Genomic DNA, 21,760 nt, shown 5'->3' with positions numbered 1-21,760 from the left:
AAAAAAAAAAGTATGCTTCAAAAGGATTGCAAGTGAAAAAAAAAAAAAAATAAGTGTATGTAAGAAAAATTAACATGCAAAAAAAAACAACAAAAAATAAAAATTCTTAAGATGTGTAAACCTGACAAAGATAAAGAACTTCAGCCTTAGTCAAACAGCAGTGCTCCAAAAGTGAAACCCAAGTGTTGAAAATGAGTTAATAAAGAGAAAATGTTCTTTCTCTGACATCCTTCTGCTCCTTTCTAAGAGAAAGAGTAGGGATTAGATGACTGGGACCACAAAGTGAAGACTAAAAGGCAAAAAGTGAAAATTGAGGTTTGCAGTCATTCAGACTGGTCCTGATTTTAAGCAGGACTTCACACCAGCAACTCCCAAGGTCTCTGGCAACATCGAAAGGAAAGCAAAAGTTGTCTTTGTTGGCCACCCACCATCTCTCCCTATTTCTGCCCTTAGGCAGCAACAATACTCAACATAAGTATCTTCTTGCTGTCTTAAATCTCACAATCCACTCTACACTCATTCTATGTAATGTGCCACAAACAACTAAGTATTGATTAAATAACCTTTTTTTTTTTTTGAGACGGAGTCTCACTCTGTCGCCCAAGCTGGAGTGCAGTGGCATGAACTTGGCTCACTGCAACCTCCACCTCCCAGATTCAAGCAATTCTCCTGCCTCAGCCTCCCGAGTAACTGGGATTACAGGCGCCCTGCCACCGTGCCTGGCTAATTTTTGGATTTTAGTACAGACGGGGTTTCTCCATGTTGGCCGGGCTGGTCTCGAACTCCTGACCTCAGGTGATCCACCCTCCTTGGCCTTCCAAAGTGCTGGAATTACAGGCGTGAGCCATCGCACGTGGCCGATGAAATAACATTTTAAAGTAATCCTCAAGTATTAAGAAGGTTCAACCCTCTCAAGATTTAATCACTGCTAAAATGTATGGTATTTTCTGAGCAACTACTATGTCTCTAGCACTATGCTAAATGTTTGAGGGCAGTGTTTTTAAAATCCATTAGAAGGTCATGATCAGCATTAAAAAAAAATAGTGAACATCAGACTATGTCACACATAGTAAGGTTAGGTACTGTTTCATAAAATTGTTTCAGTTGTGTACATGTGTATATAATGTAACACTGGATGAAAATGTAAAATGTATTTCTTAATATAGGTGACAATTTTAAAAAAGTATGGAAGTCGCACACTACTGCAATGTAACTCCAAGTATGGTCCAATGACCAGTGCTGATTAGGGAACTGTTTGTTATCAGTTTGTGATAAAATAAGAAGTTTGTGACAGAATGTAGATCAGTTAAGCACATTGACCATTTTACAGTAGTAGCAAGACTTTCTCCATGCAAAAAGCAGTGCACTGACTGGGCATGGTGCCTCACAGCTATAATCCCAACACTCTGGGAGGTTGAGGTGGGAGGACTGCTTGAGCCCAGGAGTTCAAGAACAGATATTTATGTTGAGTATTGCTGCTGCCTAAAGAGCAGAGATAGGGAGAGATGGTGGGTGGCCAACAAAGTGAGACAAAAAATTTTACAAAAAATTAAAAAATTAGCTGGGCATAGTGGCGCACACCTGAGGTCCCAGCTACAAAAGAAACAAACTTAAGTTCCATCTCTTCCATCCTTTATGGTCCCAGCTCTTGGAATTTGTTTCTTCATGTGAATCCTATAATGTTTGTGATCTATATCATTCCTTAAATATAGCAATGGGACCAACAGACAATACTATAAGGCTTTAAAATCCTCACACACATGCAGTGCTCATGATGATGTGATGAGGCAGAGTGAAACTGGCCTTGAGGATAGAATTTAGCTAAGAACAGGGTAAGAAAGGAGGACATCTGGCTGGGTGCAGTGGCTCACGCCTGTAATCCCAGCACTTTGGGAGGCTGAGGCGGGCAGATCACTTGAGGTCAGCAGTCCGAGACCAGCCTGACCAATATGGAGACACCCGTCTCTACTAAAAATACAAAATTAGCTGGGCGTGGTGGTGCACGCCTGTAACTCCACCTACTCGGGAGGCTGAGGCAGGAGAATCTCTTGAACCCGGGTGGGGGCGGAGGTTGCAGTGAGCCAAGATCGCGCCACTGCACTGCAGCCTGGGCAACAAGAGCGAAACTCCATCTCAAAAATAAATAAATAAATAAAAATAAGAATAATAAGGAATATTACAGAAGTTATTGGGAAATAATCAACTGGATAGAGGGAAAATGTTGACATGTCTTTGAATCCCTGGCACCTATCTCAGTAGTCCTCACATAGTTACCACTTTAATAAATGCTTCTCCCTGTCAGCTGAATTTAACTAAAAGAAACAAAAATAAATGTTGACTAACAAGAATAACTAAATTATATTATGTAGGAGATGGAGTCACATTCTGGAAAATTTTGAAGCCATCTAGAATTCTTTATATTTGATTCAGCAGGCAATAAAAGCCAGTTCTTGATGGGAGAAATAGTATCTCAAGATGGTCAAATTAGGGATATGTAAGTAAGATTGAAAGGAGATGAGAACAAGGGAATGATACTATGGAAAAGAGTAACTAGAAGGTCACTGCAGAAAAGAACACAAAATGGTGGAAACATGCTTTGGTAACTGGTTGATTGAAACAGTATTTTCTCTTGCTTACACACACACACACACACACACACACACACACACAGTACCCTGCAAAATATTAAGAGCAGTAGTGCTATTAACAAAAAAATGAATACTGCAGTTTAAAACTGATCAGTTTACAGCAGTGTTTCTTGACCTTGCCATCACTCACATTTTGGACCAGATAAACATTTGTTGTAAGAGGCTGCTCTGTGCCGTGTGCACTGAAGGACGTTTAGCAGCATCCCTAGCCTCTACCCACTAGATGCCAGTTTACTATCATCCTTCCTTTCCAGTTGTAACAACCAAAACTGTCTACAGTCATTGCTAAATGTGTCCTGGAAGGCAAAATTACCCCCAATAAGAACCATTTGGTTTACAGCAAAGTAGGTAATTCAATGCGGAAAATGTTGAGTGTATGCTAAAGGAACATCTAAAAATGTAAATATTAACTATAAATCAGTTCTATGTGAGAGCAGACAGATATTAAATCTGTTTATCAACTAATAAGGCATCAAAATTGATTTTGATAATCCCTATTGTTTTGGAAGATAAGTATTGACACCAAAATTATATGCTATCTAGGATTTGGTGAACTGCTGGGCAAAACAGTAAGACCTCATCACTACAAAAAAAAAAAAAAAAAAAAAAATTAGTGGGGCACGGTGGCATGCACCTGTGGTCCCAGCTTCTCGGAAGGCTGAGGCAGGAGGGTTGCTTGAGCCTGGGAGGTTGAGCTTGCAATGAACCATGATTACACCACTGCGCTCCAGCCTGAGCAATAGAGGGAGACCCTGTCTCAAAAATAAAATAATCATATTTTCTTCAGTTTTATGTACATTTTTAATCTTCTATAATAGTTTTTAAAACACAGACATTACTTACACTAGTAACTAAAATCAGGAGGATGAATCACTAAGGAAATGAGCTCTTGTTTTTTTTTTTTTTTTTTTTGAGGCGGAATCTCTCTCTGTGGCCCGGACTGGAGTGCAGTGGCCGGATCTCAGCTCACTGCAAGCTCCGCCTCCCGGGTTTACGCCGTTCTCCTGCCTCAGCCTCCCGAGGAGCTGGGACTACAGGCGCCCACCACCTCGCCCGGCTAGTTTTTTGTACTTTTTTTTAGTAGAGACGGGGTTTCACCGTGTTAGCCAGGATGGTCTCGATCTCCTGACCTCGTGATCCGCCCGTCTTGGCCTCCCAAAGTGCTGGGATTACAGGCTTGAGCCACCGCTGAAAAGTTAACTTAAAGGGCCCAGAATAGGGGGAATCTAAAGGAGGAATAGGTCAGAAAAGGAAGCAGGGGTCATAAGAATGATGGAAAACCAGGAAAGTATAACATGGAAATCAAAGAAAGAGAGAATAGAGTATTCCAAGAAACCTTTACAAAGTTCTTAGAATGCCATGAGAATAGAAGAATAAACTAGACCTAGTTCTTTTTTTTTTTTGAGATGAACTCTCACTCTGCCGTCCAGGCTGGAGTACAGTGGCACGATCTCAGCTCAGCACAACCTCTGCCTCCCAGGTTCAAGTGATTCTCTTTTCTCAGTCTCCCAAGGAGCTGAACTAGTCCTAGTTGTAAAGAGTGACTGTCTAAACTGGCTTCAGTTAGGTAAACAATAGAAACCTACTATACACAAGGTGCAGTGTTGTGATACAGGGGATACTAAAAAAATACACCTCTTAATAAAGTTTCTCCCTCTTAAAATGAAAGATAAGTACATAATGGTAACAAAGTAAAGTATGGCTTAGTGCTGTGATATAGGCACTTAGCAAACCAGGCCAATGTCTGTTCATTTTATTAAGGACCATTACCAGAAACTAATAAAAGGGTAACTGTTTTCCAGAATAGGTATCTACATTTATAACTTTAATCCATTTATTTTGTCTTCTCCCTCATTGCTTAATTTTTTTAACTGATGCAAAATTGTTAAGTAGGGAGCCAGATCACACTCAACATGTACCAAAAACATAGTTCTCAATCCCAGCTGTATGTTAGAATCAGTTACCTAGAGAACTTAAAAAAAAAATTGATGCTCAGATTCCACTCCTAAATAATTAAATCAGAATCTTTAGGGATTTGAGACATACACACAGGTATTTATTTATTTATTTTCTTATTTAGATATTAAACAAAATAAAGACAGAGTCTCACTATGTTGTCCAGGCCAGTCTCAAGTTCTTGGGCTCAAGGGATCCTCCTGTCTCGGTCTCCCAAAGTGCTGGGATTACAGGCATGAGCTGACCTTGCCTCGCCCATACAGGTATTTTTAAAAAGCTTCCCAAATGAATTCTAACATTCAGTCAAGACTGGGAATCATCAATATAAGAATGAATATAAACATGTTGCTAGAAGCAACAAAATAATATGAAGGCAACAATTTGTTTCCAGCTGAAATCAGCATCTTAAATCATTCAACCTACCAAAATTTTAAAAAATCATTTTCATTTTTAAAATTCTGTAACTGAGAAATTAAAATAACACCTCCAGGATTCTTATGCCCACAACTTTTTTTGTTTTGAAATTGGTATATTAATGTGTAATTATTTCATTTCACACTATTAAAAAGACATGTAGGTTCACATGATTATTGGTGTTTCAGAATTTAGTGCAGTAGTCCCCCTTTATCCACGGTTTCACTTTCCATGGTTTCTGCTACTTGCAGTCAACCACAGTCCAAGAATATTAAATAAAAAATTCCAGAAATAAACAATTCATAAGTTTTAAATTGTGCACCACCTCACTTCGCCCAGCCTGTGACATGAATCATCCCTTTGTCGTGTATCCACACTGTAGATGCTACCTGCCTGTTAATCGCTAAGTGGCCGTCTCAGTTACCAGACTGACTATAGCAGTATTACAGCTCTTGTGTTCAAGTAACCCTCATTTTACTTAATAATGGCTCCAAAGTGTAAGAGCACAGATTCACATATGCCAAAGAGAAGCTGTAAACTGCTTTAAGCGAAAAGGTGAAAGTTCTCAACTCAATAAGAGAAAAAAAAAAAAAAACAACTCATGCTGACGTTGCTAAGATCTACGGAAAGATCTTTTTTTCTGCAAAATTGTGAAGATGGAAAAAGAAATTTGTGTTGGTTTTGCTGTCACACCTCAAGCTGTACAAGTTATGGCCACAGGGCATAACTTTTATTACACTATATTGTAATTTTTCTATTGTATTATTAGTTATTGTTGTTAATCTCTTGCTTCTAATTTATAAGTTAAACTTTACCATAAAAATGTCTTTATAGGGAAAACATAGTATATATAGGGTTCAGTACTATCTGTGGTTTCAGGCATTCACTGGAGGTCTTGAAACATATCCCCTGCAGATAAGGGGAAGACTGCTGTATTATTAAAAACTAAATTGGGCCGGGCGCGGTGGCTCAAGCCTGTAATCCCAGCACTTTGGGAGGCCGAGGTAGGCGGATTGCCTGAGCTCAGAAGTTCACGAACAGCCTGGGCAACACAGTGAAACCCCATCTCTACTAAAACAAAAAACATTAGCTGGGCATGGCGGCGTGTGCCTATGGTCCCAGCTACTTGGGAGGCTGAGGCAGGAGAATTGCTTGAACTTGTGAGACGGAGGGTGCAGTCAGACGAGATCGTGCCACTGCATCCAGCCTGGGCGACAGAGCAGGACCTTGTCTCAATTTAAAAAAAAAAAAAAAAAAAAAGGGCCATATGTGATGGTTCATGGCTATAATCCCAGAACTTTGCGAGGCTGATCACCTGAGGTGGGCAGATCACCTGAGGTCAGGAATTCAAGACCAGCCTGGCCAAATGGCAAAACCCTATCTCTACTAAAATACAAAAATTAGCCGGGTGTGGTGGTGGGTGCCTATAGTCCCAGCTACTCAGGACGCTGAAGCAGAATTGCTTGAACCCAGGAGGCGGACACTGCAGTGAGCCGAGAACACATCACTGAACTCCAGCTTGGGAGACAGAGCAAGATGCCGTTTCCAAAAAAAAAAAAAAAAAAAGAAGAAAAAAAATTAGTATGGCTATAAATGTAGAATTCTAAATAAGTTTAATATTTCATCATTCAGTACTAATAAATTTAATATTATGGAACTGTTGCAGGCCTTACTTTCCATTTATTAATCATATGACTTTCAACAAATTCCATAAATCACTCCCAACATGACCACCACCGCTCTTCAGTTTACTTTCATCTGCAAAATGAAACAGGAATGATTTGTCTGCTTCTATAGGGTGACCATAGGTATCAAGTGAAAAAATATACAAAAACATGTTTTGAAAACTGTAACATGCCATTAAAACATAATGCATTATGGTTAAAGAAATTGGAAATGGGTTGGGCGTGGTGGCTCACGCCTGTAATCCCAGCACTTTGGGAGGCTGAGGCGGGTGGATCACGAGGTCAAGAGATGGAGACCATCCTGGCCAACATGGTGAAACTCCATCTCTACTAAAAATACAAAAATTAGCTGGGCATGGTGACATGCTACTTGGGAGGCTGAGGCAAGAGAACGGCATAAACCCGGGAGGCAGAGGTTGCAATAAGCCGAGATTGTACCACTGCACTCCAGCCTGGCAACAGAGCAAGACTCCATCTCAAAAAAAAAAGAAAAGAAAAGAAATTGGAAATTGGAAGCATACCTTATTATTCATCTGCTATATAAATGCAAACAAGAGTCCAATACAACTTTGTCATCAAAATTACAGTCGGCAAAGCATGGCCACAAATTCTTTGACATTTTTCCCTTCAAAGGTGAGGGTTGGATGCTGGTCTGACTGCTCTAACCAACAGAGTATGTTGGAAATAATGTTGTGCCTATTTCTGGGTTCAGGCTTTTTGGGAGACAGGCAGCTTCTACTTCCTGTCTCCTCAAACATGTATTCTTGGAACCTAACCGCCATACTGTTCAAGTCAGAATTTCAAGTCACGTGAAGAGGCTATGTGTGGGCATTCCGGTTGACATTTCCAGCTGAACTCCTAGCCAACATCAACTGCCTTCACATGAATTAGCCATTTAGGATGTCCAGACCAGCTGAGCTCTCGGATAACTCCAAATTCAGCTGCTTATCTGAATACAAACGCATTAAACTGTAGGTGAAAACCACTTAGCTAAGTACAGGCAGGCTAGAGAAACAGGAGAGATACTAAATTATAGTTTTAAGCCACTGTGTTTTGGAGTGATTTGTTACGCAGCAATAGGTAACTGGGACAATAACAAGGTATTTTTAAAATATTTCCTTAATTATTTCTAATTTTATTAGCAACACATACTTGAAGACTTTTTTTTCCTTTCACTTTCGTAAATATGAGTGCATTTTCATGTAGAAAAGTTCATAATAAAGTATAATGCTAGACTTATGAAAAAAATTTAATGTACTGGTTTTATTTTCCAACTGTCTTACTCAAAAGTCATTCTGATTATTTTTCATTACGTCCACGCTTTTTATTTTTAATTTTTTGAGACACAGTTTTGCTCTTGTCACCCAGGCTGGAGTGCAATGGTGCAATCTCAGCTCACTGCAACCTCTGCCTCCCCGGTTCAAGTGATTCTCCTGCCTCAGCCCCCAGAGTAGCTGGGATTACAGGCGTGCGCCACCACGCCCAGCTAATTTTGTATTTTTAGTAGAGACCAGGTTTCACCACGTTGGCCAGGCTGGTCTCGAACTCCTGACCTCAGGTGATCCGCTCGCCTCGGCCTCCAAAAAGTGCTGGCATTACAGACGTGAGCCACTGCACCCAGCCACGTCCACATTAATAAACAAATGCCCATAATGATTAATAAAGTCCAAGCAAATATATTAAAAAATGAAATGCTAAAAAAGTCACCTGTAAAACATTTTGTTAGTTTTCTTATACATTGTTATCTAAAAAAAATGCATGCCTATGTGCAAAATTTCATTAATGACAGTTTTTTTTTTTTTTTTTTTTTTACTACTACAGGGTCTTCACTAATATGAAAGATGCATCCAATGTGTCACAAGAAAAGGAATACCTATTTCAAGGCAGCCGTATCGGCATGATAAAGACATAACACAACCGATATCACCTTCCAGATATGCTTAATGGTCCAGGGATATGTTGTAAGGAGAAACTACCCAAATCCATCATGAATGACATTCACCAACGAATCTTAAACAGAATCGGCTGAAATGCAAAATCTGCTTACATGGCAAAGCCGCAGAAGAGCAAGCCTAAAACAGGAACACTTCCTTAACAAATAACCACTTGGCATTTTTAATGGCTGCAGCAAGATATTTACAAAACTAAGGATGCTTCACAGATTCAGAAAAGGTAATATCCTTTAGATATAAATCCCTTTCATCTGAAACCCTCAGGTCTCTTAAATACTAAATTCCTTAGGCTCTGCAACACCTCTGTGTCAGGTAAATATTTTGTTAGTGATTAAGTGACTTGTTCAAGGTCACAGAATGAACTGGAGGCAAGAAATAAACCCAGGAGGGTGGTCTGCAGCTTTCTATATAGATGCACATCGCTGCAAGCAAGGATTCTGATAATTTCCAAGGTGGAGTGGCGGTGAAATTAACTTGTTCCACAACTCTAGGTTGGAAGGCACTTTTTAGGAAAAAAAAAAAAAAGCTTCTATTTGAGGCAGTCATAGTTTTAACTCTGATAAGCTTATAGGGTCTTTAAACTCCAATTGCACTAAAATGAAGTGTGACTAGGGAAGAGGAGAAACTGGGAAACAGTTTCAGGAGCTGTAGTAAGGCCTGGGAATGTAGGCAGATTGCAGAGAATTAAAAAAACACACACACAAAAACAAAAACAAAAAACCGGAAGCAAGAGGGAAGAGGTCAAAGTCGGGTATAAGTGTCCAAGAGAACGAAAGAATGGTCAAAGCCACCTTTTAAAACCGAAAAACCGCACGAAACTCGCTTGGCAATCCTAGATGGGTGGCGTAAAAGACTCAAGGTTGGGCCCTTCCTCTCCACAAGCCGGTTCTACCTTTCGGAGTTGTCCCACTCCTCTCCGCGGACACGGCTCGTCTCCCGGGTGACCAGCAGCTGGTGGAAGGAGAGGGGGTTCACAGCGGACGACTTCCCAGAGGACAGGTGCCAGGGCCCAAGACCCGCACTCACCGTGACGCCCGGCGCGCTTCACTAACGCCAGCCTTCTTGCCAAACGCCCATCTCCCAAGAACTCGAGGGAGAATTAGCCTTAGCCGTCAGGACGGAAGCCAGCCCAGCTCATCCCCTTTTCCCGATTTGCATTGCGAGGCGACGCGTCGCGTCTCCAGACGTCACGGTAGGGGCTGGGCTTCACGTGCGCTCCCTTGACTTTTCTCTTCCACCGCTCTCCCCCTTTCGGTGAGGGCCCAGCGGCGGGGCGAGGGAGGGGCGAGGGAGGGGCGAGGAGGACATTATGGGTGGGCGGCGGCGGCAAGGGCGGGATTTCTCTGAGCCGCATGAGCACCGGCGGCCGGGTCCCTTACCGCCCGCCCTGCACCCTGCATTTCCGGGTTGCAACCGGGCGGTAGCCGAGCGGCCCAGGTTCGCTTCGCATCCTGGGCTTGTGGAAGAAGCGAGGTTGCTCTTGCGTCCCTTTACTACATTATTTTCCTCCTCAGATTGGAAATTAGAAGAAACTTAAAAGGGGATTTAACGCCCCTCTATTTCTGTCTTAACATTCTCTGAAGCCAAGCCTTTCTTTGGTCAAACAGGTATTATCCTAAAACATATTTTATGTACAATTTTTAATGTCATTTAAAAGTCCCCGTCTAGGCCGGGCACGGTGGCTCACGCCTGTAATCCCAGCACTTCGGGAGGCCGAGGCGGGCAAATCATGAGGTTAGGAGTTCGAGACCAGCCTGGCCAATATGGTGAAACCCTCCCCATCTCTATTAAGAATACAAAAAAATTAGCTTGGCGTGGTGGCGCGCGCCTGTAATTCCAGCTACTCCAGTGGCTGAGGCAGGAGAACTGCTTAAACCCGGGGAGGGGAGGTTGCAGTGAGCCGAGATCGCGCTACTGCACTCCAGCATGGGCAGCAGAGCAAGACTCCGTCTGGTTGGAGGAAGGCCGGTCTAACAGAAACGAAATGAGAGGTCTGAACTTTCTCGCGAGCTGATCTTTGTACTCTCTTAGAGAAAGGTGATTGGATGCTCCGGTTACCTGTAAACGTAAAATTGATTTGGGTGGAGCTTTAGGCAGTAGTCACTAAGTCCTCAGGAACACTCCAGGTGTCTTAGGGATGGGAAATCTGGCCAGCAAGATCTAGTAGACGCTTTTAAGTGAAAGTGTGTGCCACATTGTACAGTGTACACTGCTTGGGTGATGGTGCACCAAAATCTCAGAAATGACCACTAAAAAACTTTTCCATGCAACCTATTACCCCAAAACTACTGAAATAATTTTTTTTTTTTTTTGAGACAGAGTCTTGCTCTGTCGCCCAGGCTGGAGTGCAGTGGCCGGATCTCAGCTCACTGCAGGCTCCGCCTCCCGGGTTCACGCTATTCTCCTGCCTCAGCCTCCCGAGTAGCTGGGACTACAGGCGCCCGCCACCTCGCCCGGCTAGTTTTTTTGTATTTTTTAGTAGAGACGGGGTTTCACCGTGTTAGCCAGGATGGTCTCGATCTCCTGACCTCGTGATCCGCCCGTCTCGGCCTCCCAAAGTGCTGGGATTACAGGCTTGAGCCACCGCGCCCGGCATAAAAATTTTTAAAAATAAAAAAGGATAAAATAAAGTGTGTTCAATGAATTTGTAATGAAGGCCAGTTTCAGTGGCCCAGGCCTGTAATCCCAGCACTTTGGGAGGCTGAGGCAGGAGGATCCCTTGATCCCAAGAGACAGAGACAGAGACAGCTTGAGCAACAAAGGGAGACCCCCATCTCTACAAAAAAAAATTTAAAAATTAGGCTGGGTGCGGTGGCTCATGCCTGTAATCCCAGCACTTTGGGAAGCCAAGGTGGGCAGATCACTTGAGGTCAGGAGTTTGAGACCAGCCTGGCCAAAATGGTAAAACCTCTCTACTAAAAATACAAACATTAGCTGGGCGTGGTGGCGCGCATCTGTAATCCCAGCTACTCAGGAGGCTGAGGCAGGTGAATCGATTGAACCCAGAAGGTGGAGGTTAGATCATGCCACTGCACTCCAGCCTGGGCAACAGAGCGAGACTCCTCCAAAAAAAAAAAAAATCTAAGTTACAAATAGCATTTCTGTTTTCCGTAGAATCTAAAACTCCCCAAAATTTCTGTGAACTACAGCAGTATTTTCTCTACTTGGTAAGAGACATAAGGACAACTTAACTACCCTTCTTTATCCAAACTAAGTCAAAAACAGAACCCAGGTTTCCTGATTCCCACTCCCAAGTAAAACTAAATAGGTTTTATGTATGTTGCAGCTGTTGCACCCTTTTCCTCTTTGAAATAAAACTTTTCTATTTGTTTGGGGAAAGAAAACATGACTGAAAGTCCAAAGTGTTAGCTTAGAGCTCAAAACACTAGCTGCTGTTTCAAGGTCCAGTCTCCATGTGGACGGCTCATGGCCTGTTTAAATTGTTGCCATGAGGAAATGGGGCAGAGTGTTGCCAATTTTCTGATTTTCTCTGCGTGGGAAAATCTCCAAACTGGTTTTAAATTTGGGGAATGTGTATGTGTGTGTGTATATGTATATATATATATATATATATGTGTCAACTAACATAATCCACATACACACGGATTATGTTAGTTGACAACAACAGTATACATAAAAAAATTTACAAACACTGCAAAACAAATAAAATCCAAGCCATCCATTTATGACCACAGTCATAAGCATTAACTTAGCCAGGGGCTTTCAGATAATTCTCTGTTAAAGAGGAAGTCTGAGAAAAGACTAAGATAACCAAATGAACATAATGTCAAAGAATGAAATCATGGGAACAATTTGGATTTTGTTCCAAAGTCAAGTGTTTTTTAAATAATCTTTCCATACTTCATGTTTTGTTCTATAGAGTTCAACCTTTTAACTTCCATGGCCCTTTAGATCTCTTTCGAGCACATTCCATGATTTTTCTCCTGGTCATACTCCCTCCACAAAACCTTTTTCGGCTGGGTGTGGGGGCTCACACTTGTAATTCCAGCACTATGGGAGGCTGAGGTGCATGGATTGCTTGAGGTCAGGAGTTTTGAGACCAGCCTGGGCAACATAGCAAGACCCTATCCCTACAAAATATTAAAAAATTAGCCGGGCACGGTTGGTGCATGCCTGTAGTCCAAGCTACTTGAGAGGCTGAGACAGGAGGTTTGGTTGCATCCAGGAGTTTGAGGCTTCAGTGAGCTATGATTCCGCCACTGAACTCCATCCTGGTAACGGAGTGAAGACCCTGTCTCTTTGAAAAAAGAAATAATAATAATTAATTTTTGAAAACCCCTTTTTCATTTCCCAACGTTTTTTTGGCTACTATGATCTCTAAGTGTTACTTCAAATAATTTCCAGTGAATCCACACTTGATGTTGCAGGGCCTGAGTTTGCTGCAGAAATATAATTTCCCACACTCTATGCCTAAAGGGGATTCAGAGCTATCACTTAAAACCAAAAGTATTGATTTTTAAAGCTGCTTAGACAACAAAGTCAGGAAAGGTACTCTAAATGTTTAACAGCAATCATCTTTGGGGTATGGGCATCTTGGTAGGTGCAGAGTGGTGAACATCCATATTTTACTTTATCCGCCTGAGAGACTATTTGAACTTGTTACACTGAATGTATATTACTTTTATAATAAAAAATAATTAAGATTTAAAACAACGTATTTGACTAGTAAAAAGCAAATTATATAAATCGGTTTAATAATAATGTTAAGGAGGCCATTTAGCAATGATTTGACCAAATCCATATCAAAGTTTGATTGAATTTTTTGGAACTCAGATATTGTGTTACTCTCTGCCCTGTTCTCTGTGAAGTCTTTTCTTTAAACAACTACAAACTTATCCGAACAGTAGTTCACAAAACTTTGTTGTCCTCTTCCTCCGTAGAAATTAAAACCAAATATATATAATTAAGAAATCATTATAATACTCTTCATTCCTATCAAAATAATTAAGATAGACCTATAGGATTGTTGAGCATGGCTGCTAAATATAGTAACTAGTAACCACAGCTAGTTGTATAATTAAAAATTCAGTTCCGGCCGGGCGCGGTGGCTCAAGCCTGTAATCCCAGCACTTTGGGAGGCCGAGACGGACGGATCACAAGGTCAGGAGATCGAGACCATCCTGGCTAACACGGTGAAACCCCGTCTCTACTAAAAAAATACAAAAAACTAGCCGGGCGAGGTGGCGGGCGCCTGTAGTCCCAGCTACTCGGGAGGCTGAGGCAGGAGAATGGCGTAAACCCGGGAGGCGGAGTTTGCAGTGAGCTGAGATCTGGCCACTGCACTCCAGCCTGGGTGACAGAGCGAGACTCCTTCTCAAAAAAAAAAAAAAAAAAAATTCAGTTCCATCAAAGTAGCCATATTTCAAGTGCTCAATAGCTACTGGTAGCCCAGCAGATATAGGCTATTTCCATTACTAAAGAAAGCTCTAATGGACAGCACTGGACTAGGGCATGTATTCTGTATTTTTCCCCTCACCCACCATCCAATAATGAATAATAGTTCAGAGTAAAAGTGGGAAAAAAATGTGTATTGTAACCAACCAGGCAGCAGTATCTGTGGCACCTAGAATCTAAGTGGTCATCAGCTGTTTAGAGGCATGGCCTGTATTTGATCATAGCTTTAATTTACGTGCTATCCAGCATAAGCAGTAGTCCAAAATCTGGTTCATCTTCCATTCATTTAACAAGTACTTGCTGAATGCATGTTCTATGCCAGGCATTGTTTTAGATTCACAATATAAAATTCCTGCTCAACACAGAGCTGACTTACATTCTAGTCAAGGAGACATACAATAAGCAAATACGCATATAATATGTGAAGTGCTAGAAGTGTTAGAAGAAAAATAAAACAGGATAAAGGACTAGCAAGGACAGTGGTTTTTGTTTGTGGGCTTTTTTGTTGTTGTTGTCTTTTGAGACAGGGTCTTGCTCTGTTGCCGAGGCTGGAGTACAGTGGCATGTTCATGGCTCACTGCAGCCTCGATCTCCCAGGCTCAAGTGACCCTCCCACCTCAGCCTCTCTAGTAGTTGGGACTATAGGCATGCACCAGTATCCCCAACTAATTTTTGTGTTTTTTGTAGAGATGGGGTTTCACCTTGTCATCCAGGCTGGTCTTGAACTCCTGGCTGAAGTGATCCTCCCGCCTAGGTCTCCCAAAGTGCTGGGATCACAGGTGTGAGCCCCTGTGCCCAGCCAACAGTGATTGTGTGTGTGTACGTGTGTGTTTTGGCACTAAGATTTTTATTTACCCACCTTATTGCTTTCTTTAAACATTTGTATAAACATTATAAGCCAAATTATTCTCTGGGGTTGTGATAGAAACCATCTTGTTACAAAGTAGTGGCAGATCTATGCCTGCTTTTACATTTTAATGGCTCCTGTCAACCTCTGGCTGTTACTTCTCTATCTTTTCTCAGTTGTCCCTTAACAGTCTATTCTAACCCCTGTAAAACAAGGACTAAAAGTACCAACCTCATTGTTACGAGGTTTAAGAGAAGGCCCAGCACTAAGCCAGGCTCTCAGGAAAATTCAAACAGTTCCTCCTTGCCCTTCAATATAGCTCCTTCTCATCTGTCACAGGCTGAGGAACGGAACCACTGAGCCTGTAAACCAAGCACACGGGTATAAGTCCACAGACCAGATAAAGGCCTAGATGGTAACGTTTTAATACTTGGGTTTTATGACTCCACCACCAACTTCCAGGCTAAGGAAGGGCAGACTTAGTGAGCAGTTCCAAGACCACTGAGCTCATGGTTCCCTGTGGCTGCCTCCCTTGTACCTCCATCATGATCAGGGCTTGAGGAGGGTCCTCTCAGTTCCCTTTGCCATGCTTGGAAAAGCATGAGGGATGCAGCACAGGCTGAAAACTGAGTGACCAACCCCAGGGAGTCGATGGGGAACACTGGCAAGCCAATCACAAAGTTGATGCCATTTGCCCTTAGGGAGGAGAGGCGGGGCCTGGGCAAGGACAACAGCTGGACCAATCACAAAGTTGATGCCATTTGCCCTTAGGGAGGAGAGGTGGGGCCTGGGCAAGGAGGACAGCTGGAAGGTGAAGGACAGGCCTGGCTCTCAGTAGTGGTAGTGATCCATCTTGAAGGGATTATCACAGGACATGCCCAGATATTGGGCTTGCTTCTCAGTCTGCTTGGTCAGTTTCATGTTCACCTTGCCCAGATGGGCTTCAGCCACTGCCTCATCCAGCTTCTTGGGCAGGAAGTGAACCTCAATGGGGTACTTGTTTGAGTGGGTCCACAGCTCAATCTGCACCATCGCATGGTTGGTGAAGGAGTTACTCATCATAAAGCTGGGTTGGTCCATAGCACAACCCAGGTAGACCAGCTGACACTCAGCCAGCAGGATGGTGCCACGTCCATTCTTTAGCCAGTACTGGTCCATCTGGGGCTTGATGTTCACCTTCTTCATAGCATTCTTGTTGAGCCACCTGACATCGATTTCCACATCAGAGTGTCTGGTGTTACACACGATGGCATCATCCTTCATCTGTTCAAAGTGCCTGCTGGGCAGCTAGCCAAGGATGATGTCAACACAGCCTGTGGTGGTGACAAAAATGTTGCCCTCCTGACAGGCCTCGTCCATGGTGGTCCCCTCATAGCCCTTCATGGCAGCCTATAGTGCATTGATGGGGTCGATCTCGGTGATAATGACGTGAGCGAGCCCCGAAACCCCACAGGGCCTGGGCACAGCCCTTGCCCACATCACCATAGCCCACTACCACAGCTACCTTGCTGGCAATCATCACACCTATGGCCTACTTGATGCCATCTATGAGGGACTGGTGGCAGCCATAGAGGTTGTCAAACTTGCTCTTGGTGACACAGTCATTAATGTTGATGGTGGACACCTTCAGGATCCCACTGTCCATCATCTTGTATAGGTTGTGGACCTCAGTCGTGGTCTCCTCAGAGATGTCTCTGATGCCCTACAAGAGCTGTGGGTACTTAGTGTGGGTGAGGTTGGTAAGGTCCCCACTGACGTCCAGAATCATGTTGAGGAGCTTGTCCTTGAAGTACAGTTGCATTCGCACCACAGTACTTTTTCTCCTTCCCATTTCAAACCCTCCAGCGCCATTTCACTGTGCGCAACTCCCCAGCCGTTGGCCAGTGGCAAAGCCTGCTGTTGATGGTTCCTGGATGGGAGAAAGATGGTTTGCCAGCTGGGACCAAACTGCACTTCACTTCAGCACCCAGGACAAGGATGGTCTCAGTGAGGACAACTGTCTCCACGGTCACATGCAGGCAGCCAGTGATGCGGACACCCTTCAGTGGCTTGGAGGCTGAGTACAGCTCCCACATGTGCATCAGGCCTGGCTTCTCGTTCTCCTCAGTGTCCAGGGCCTTCCACCCCCAGGTGGCCAAACCAACGTCAGCAGCTTCGTAGGGTAGTTAATGAAACACACTGGTGGTGCTTCTGCACAGAATGATGGACATGGGCAAACAGGACCAAGCCTCAAACTGGGGACAGGCACAGGGCCGGCAGCACTGGGCAGGGCAACAGTGGTATTTGTAATGGATAGTCAGGGAAGGACTCCCTGTGAAAGTGACATTTCCATAGAGCCTTTGGTGAACAGAGGGAATAAGCCATGGATACATGTGGGAGAAGAGCAACCAGGCAGTGGGAGCAGCACAGGTGAAGGCAGTGAGGCAGGAAAAGGTGGGTGTACTGGAGGAACAGCAAGGAGGCCATATGGCTGGCATAGAGTGAGTGAGTGGGATCATGATAAGAGATGATGTCAGAGGGGTGGGGAGGGAATGGAGCACAGATTACATAGGACTTTGTAGGTCACTAAAATATGTTTATCCAGAATAATACAAGAAGTGAATAATGTTAATAATTTATTTAAAAATTATAGCTTTTATTCATATGATACGATTAGCAACATTGTATAAAAATTTTCATTGCAATTTTTTTTTTTGCCAAAGCATAAGTATCCTGTGGTTTATTTATTGAGCATTTATTCTTTTCTATCCATCTGTTTTTTATTGCCTAAAGACAATGATTACCACTGGTAAAGGCTTCACATAAAATAAATTTAACAGTTTATTTGAGCAATAAAGGATTCATGAATGAGGCAGCACTCAAAATTGGAATAAGTTCAAGGCTGAGTGCAGTGGCTCATCCCTGTAATTCTAATACTTTAGGAAACTGAGGTGGGAGGATCGCTTGAGCCCAGGAATTCAAAACGAGCCTAGGCAACACGGTGAGACCTTGTCTCTACCAAAAAGTTTAAAAAAAAAAAAATAGCCCAGCATGGTGGTGCATGCCTGTAGTCCCAGCTGCTTGGGAGGCTGGGGCGGGAGGCTTGCTTGGACCTGGGTCAAGGCTGCAGTGAGGTGTGATCGTGCCACTGCCCTCCAGCCTGGGTGACAGCGCAAGACTTTGTCTTAAAAAAAAAAAAATAGAAAAAAAGAATAACTTCAGAGAGCTCCACTTTAACAGCATGAGCAGCAGCATGCTTATAGGCCGAACATGGAGGCAAAAGTAAAGAAGTGACTTCATTGGCTACAGCTAGGCATTTGCCTTGCTTGGGCATGATCCAATGGAAAGTTGCTAGTTATATGACTAACAGCTGTCTGTCTGGTAGTTCGCTCTATGATTGACTGAAGCGTGGCTTGGGGTGTGTGTGTTTAAATTTAATCAGTTTCTCAGAGAACGAAGAGAAGCTAAGCAGAGCATACATACTCAAGTATTTACATCTACAATTTACCCATCAAATAAATGACTTCTCTGGGGAAGAGCTAATAAAGAGGTGCAGGAAGGTCAGGAGTTACACTAATTACATTCCCTCCACAAGGAAGAAACATCAAAAGTGGGAGAGAAAGTTCCTCCCTCGTGATTGTCCAACAATCTAAAAAAAAAAAAAAACTCTAGTTCACAGACATATAAGATATTAGCATCATGAAAAAGAGGAACATGCCAGGCACAGTGGCTCATGCCTGTAATCCCAGCAATTTGGGAGGCCGAGGTGGGCAGATGACGAGGTCAGAAGATCAAGACCATCCTGGCTAACACTGAAACCCCGTCTCTAATAAAAAAGTACAAAAAATTAGCTGGGCGTGGTGGCGGGCGCCTGTAGTCCCAGCTACTCAGGAGGCTGAGGCAGGAGAATGGGATGAACCTGGGAGGCAGAGCTTGCAGTGAGCCAAGATCTCGCCACTGCAGTCCAGCCTGAGCGACAGAGCGAGACTCTGTCTCAAAAAAAGAAAAAAAAAAAGAGGAACATTTGCTAGAATTTAAAGACCCAGAGATTTGACGATGCATATGAATAGCTAAAGATAATACACTCATAAGTAATTTTTTTCTTTTTTTCTTTTTTTTTGAGAAGGAGTCTCTCTTTGCCTAGGCTGGAGTGCAGTGGCGCAATCTCAGCTCACTGCAACCTCCGCCTCCTGGACTCAAGCGATTCTCCTGTCTCAGCCTCCTAAGTAGCTGGGATTACAGACTCACGCCATCATGCCTGGCTAATTTTTGTATTTTTAGTAGAGATGTGTTGGCCAGGCTGGTCTCGAACTCCTGACCTCAGGTAATCCACCCACCTCGGCCTCCCAAAGTGCTGGGATTAAAGGCGTGTGCTACTGCGCCTGGCCTGAGTTTTATTTTTTATTTTATTTTGTTTTATTTTATTTTATTTTTTGAGACGGAGTCTCGCTCTGTCGCCCAGGCTGAAGTGCAGTGGCTGGATCTCAGCTCACTGCAAGCTCCGCCTCCCGGGTTCACACCATTCTCCTGCCTCAGCCTCCCGAGGAGCTGGGACTACAGGCGCCCGCCACCTCGCCTGGCTATTTTTTTTTTGTATTTTTTTTTTTCAGTAGAGACGGGGTTTCACCGTGTTAGCCAGGATGGTCTCAATCTCCTGACCTCGTGATCCGCCCGTCTCAGCCTCCCAAAGTGCTGGGATTACAGGCTTGAGCCACCGCACCCGGCCTTATTTTTTAATATGAAGTTATACTTCTCTCTAATTGGACTGAACTTACCTCAATAAGGTAAGAGATGCCCTCTCATTCTGTGATTTCATGAGTTAATGAACAACTCTGTTTACTTTTTAATCCCTTCTTGATTTTACAGTTAGGTCTTCTCTCTGCCCTTGTTTGTTTCATTTAAGCTAATTAGAGTTTTAATCTGGTTAGGTTATTGAGGGGTTCCCCATTCCACTGATTACTTTGTCTTCTTCTGAACCTTCCCTGCTTTTATTAGCTCTTTCTCACAGTTGTGATACTTGTAATACAGTATTAGAAATGGAGATGCACATGGTTTTATCCCAACAAGGGAAAGTTTTCGGTGTTTGAGCCTATCACACAAAATTTTTACGTACTTTTGGAGATCAGCAAAGACTTACTTTATCTTCTTTTTTGTTGTTGTTGTTGAGACGGAGTCTTGCTCTGTCACCCAGGCTAGAGTGAAGTGGTGCCATCTAGGCTCACTGCAATCTTTGCCTCCCAGGTTCAAGCGATTCTCCTGCCTCAGCCTCCTGAGTAGCTAGGACTACAGGCGTGTGCCACCACGTCCGGCTACTTTTTTGTATGTTTAGCAGAGATGGGTTTTCACCATATTGACCAGGCTGGTCTCAAACTCCTGACCTCAAGCAATCAGCCTGCCTCGACTTCCCTAAGTGCTGGGATTACAGGCATGAGCCACTGTGCCCGGCCAGTCTTACTTAATCTTTTTATGAACTCAGTCATAAAAAGGAATGAAATAATGTCTTTTGCAGCAACTTGGTTGGAGCTGGAGGCCATTATTCTAAGTAACTTAGAAATGAAAAACCAAATATCATATGTTCTCACTTATAAGTGGGAGCTAAACTATGAGGATGTAAAGGCATAAGAATGATATAACAGACTCTGGGAACTTGGGAGGAGAAGGGAGAGGGAGGTGAGGGAGAAAAGACTACATATAGTAGTCTTTTGGGCACGGCTTACACTGCTCAGGTGATGGGTGCACCAGAATCTCAGAAATCACTGCTAAAGAACTTATCCAGGTAACTGAAAACCATCTGTACCCCAAAAACTATTGAAATAAAATAAAATAAAATAAACTTCTTATGAATTGTCTCTGCAATTTTGTCATATTAACATTAACTGGCAAAATGAGAATCGCATTCAACAACCATAGGAACTGTTGAGCTATAAATGTATTGAATTGAGATCATAACATCAACACACATACTTAAGTATTTTCTATATATTCACAAAAATAGCTATTAAATTTTAGCTGTAGTAATATTTTAAAGGAAGCATATAATTTAAAGAAGATACTTCTTTAAGTAAAAATTCTAAAAAAAAAATATGGCTGGGCCCAGTGGTTTACACCTGTAATCCCAGCACTTTGAGAAGCCAAATCAGTATAATATCTTGAAGCCAGGAGTTTGAGACCAGCCTGGGCAACATAGTGAGACCCTGTCTCAATGATAATAATAATAATAATAATAATAATTTCTATGGAGTGGCTCGTGCCTGTAGTCCCAGCTATATGGGAGGCTGGGGTGGGAGGATTGCTTGAGCCTAAAAGGTTGAGGCCGCAGAGAACCATGATTGCATCACTGCACTCCAGCCTGGGCAACACAGCAAGACCTTGTCTTTAAAAAGAAAAAAAAATTCTAAAAAAATTTCTGCAATTTATTCTTATTTATGTGACTCCTAACTAACAAGTAATATGAGATCATCTATGGGACTAGAAGTGTGATGTTTTTATGGAGTACTTCTTCCAAATCATTGGTAAATGTATTAAATAATACATGTCTGGTGGTTTTCAAACTTCCATGTTATCAAGCAATACATGGCTTGAATAAACAGCACAACACCCAGTGTAGGCCCAAAACAAAAACTTGCAAACTTGCAAACTCAGGGCTAAACAAATGCATGGGATCCTCTAGTCTCTCACCAACCCATAGAAAGCTGTGTTTGCTGCTGATATGACTGGACACACCTTTGAAAGTGTTTCAGAAGAGAGATCAGACTCACTGCCACCTCATTTATCCATGAAAGAGTTTGGAGGGAGCAGGGATCACTCAGGCAATTTGGAAAACGTGGAGTTTTTCTATTGGGGTTAAAATAGTGTTGGTCTATG

The 21,760-nt window shown here is 42.9% G+C and overlaps 1 protein-coding gene and 1 pseudogene across 1 annotated transcript in view; both read right to left on the bottom strand.

Annotated features, from left to right (window-relative positions):
• USP8 (ubiquitin specific peptidase 8) overlaps positions 1-9,827 on the bottom strand; it is an 84,637-nt gene extending 74,810 nt beyond the window's left edge. Inside the window, 1 exon segment of the mRNA XM_017896203.1 lies at positions 9,682-9,827. The gene's annotated coding sequence lies outside the window, so the exon portion shown is untranslated.
• A 5,921-nt stretch (positions 9,828-15,748) lies between these two features.
• Positions 15,749-17,082, bottom strand: LOC108544820 (adenosylhomocysteinase-like; annotated as a pseudogene).
• Positions 17,083-21,760: the final 4,678 nt, after the last annotated feature.

The sequence above is a fragment of the Rhinopithecus bieti genome, unplaced genomic scaffold (genome assembly GCF_001698545.2).
Source record: "Rhinopithecus bieti isolate Rb0 unplaced genomic scaffold, ASM169854v2 scaffold_27781, whole genome shotgun sequence".
Classification (NCBI taxonomy): domain Eukaryota; kingdom Metazoa; phylum Chordata; class Mammalia; order Primates; family Cercopithecidae; genus Rhinopithecus; species Rhinopithecus bieti.
The sequence above is the reverse complement of the archived record's forward strand: the minus strand, read 5'-3'. Positions and strand labels throughout refer to the sequence as shown.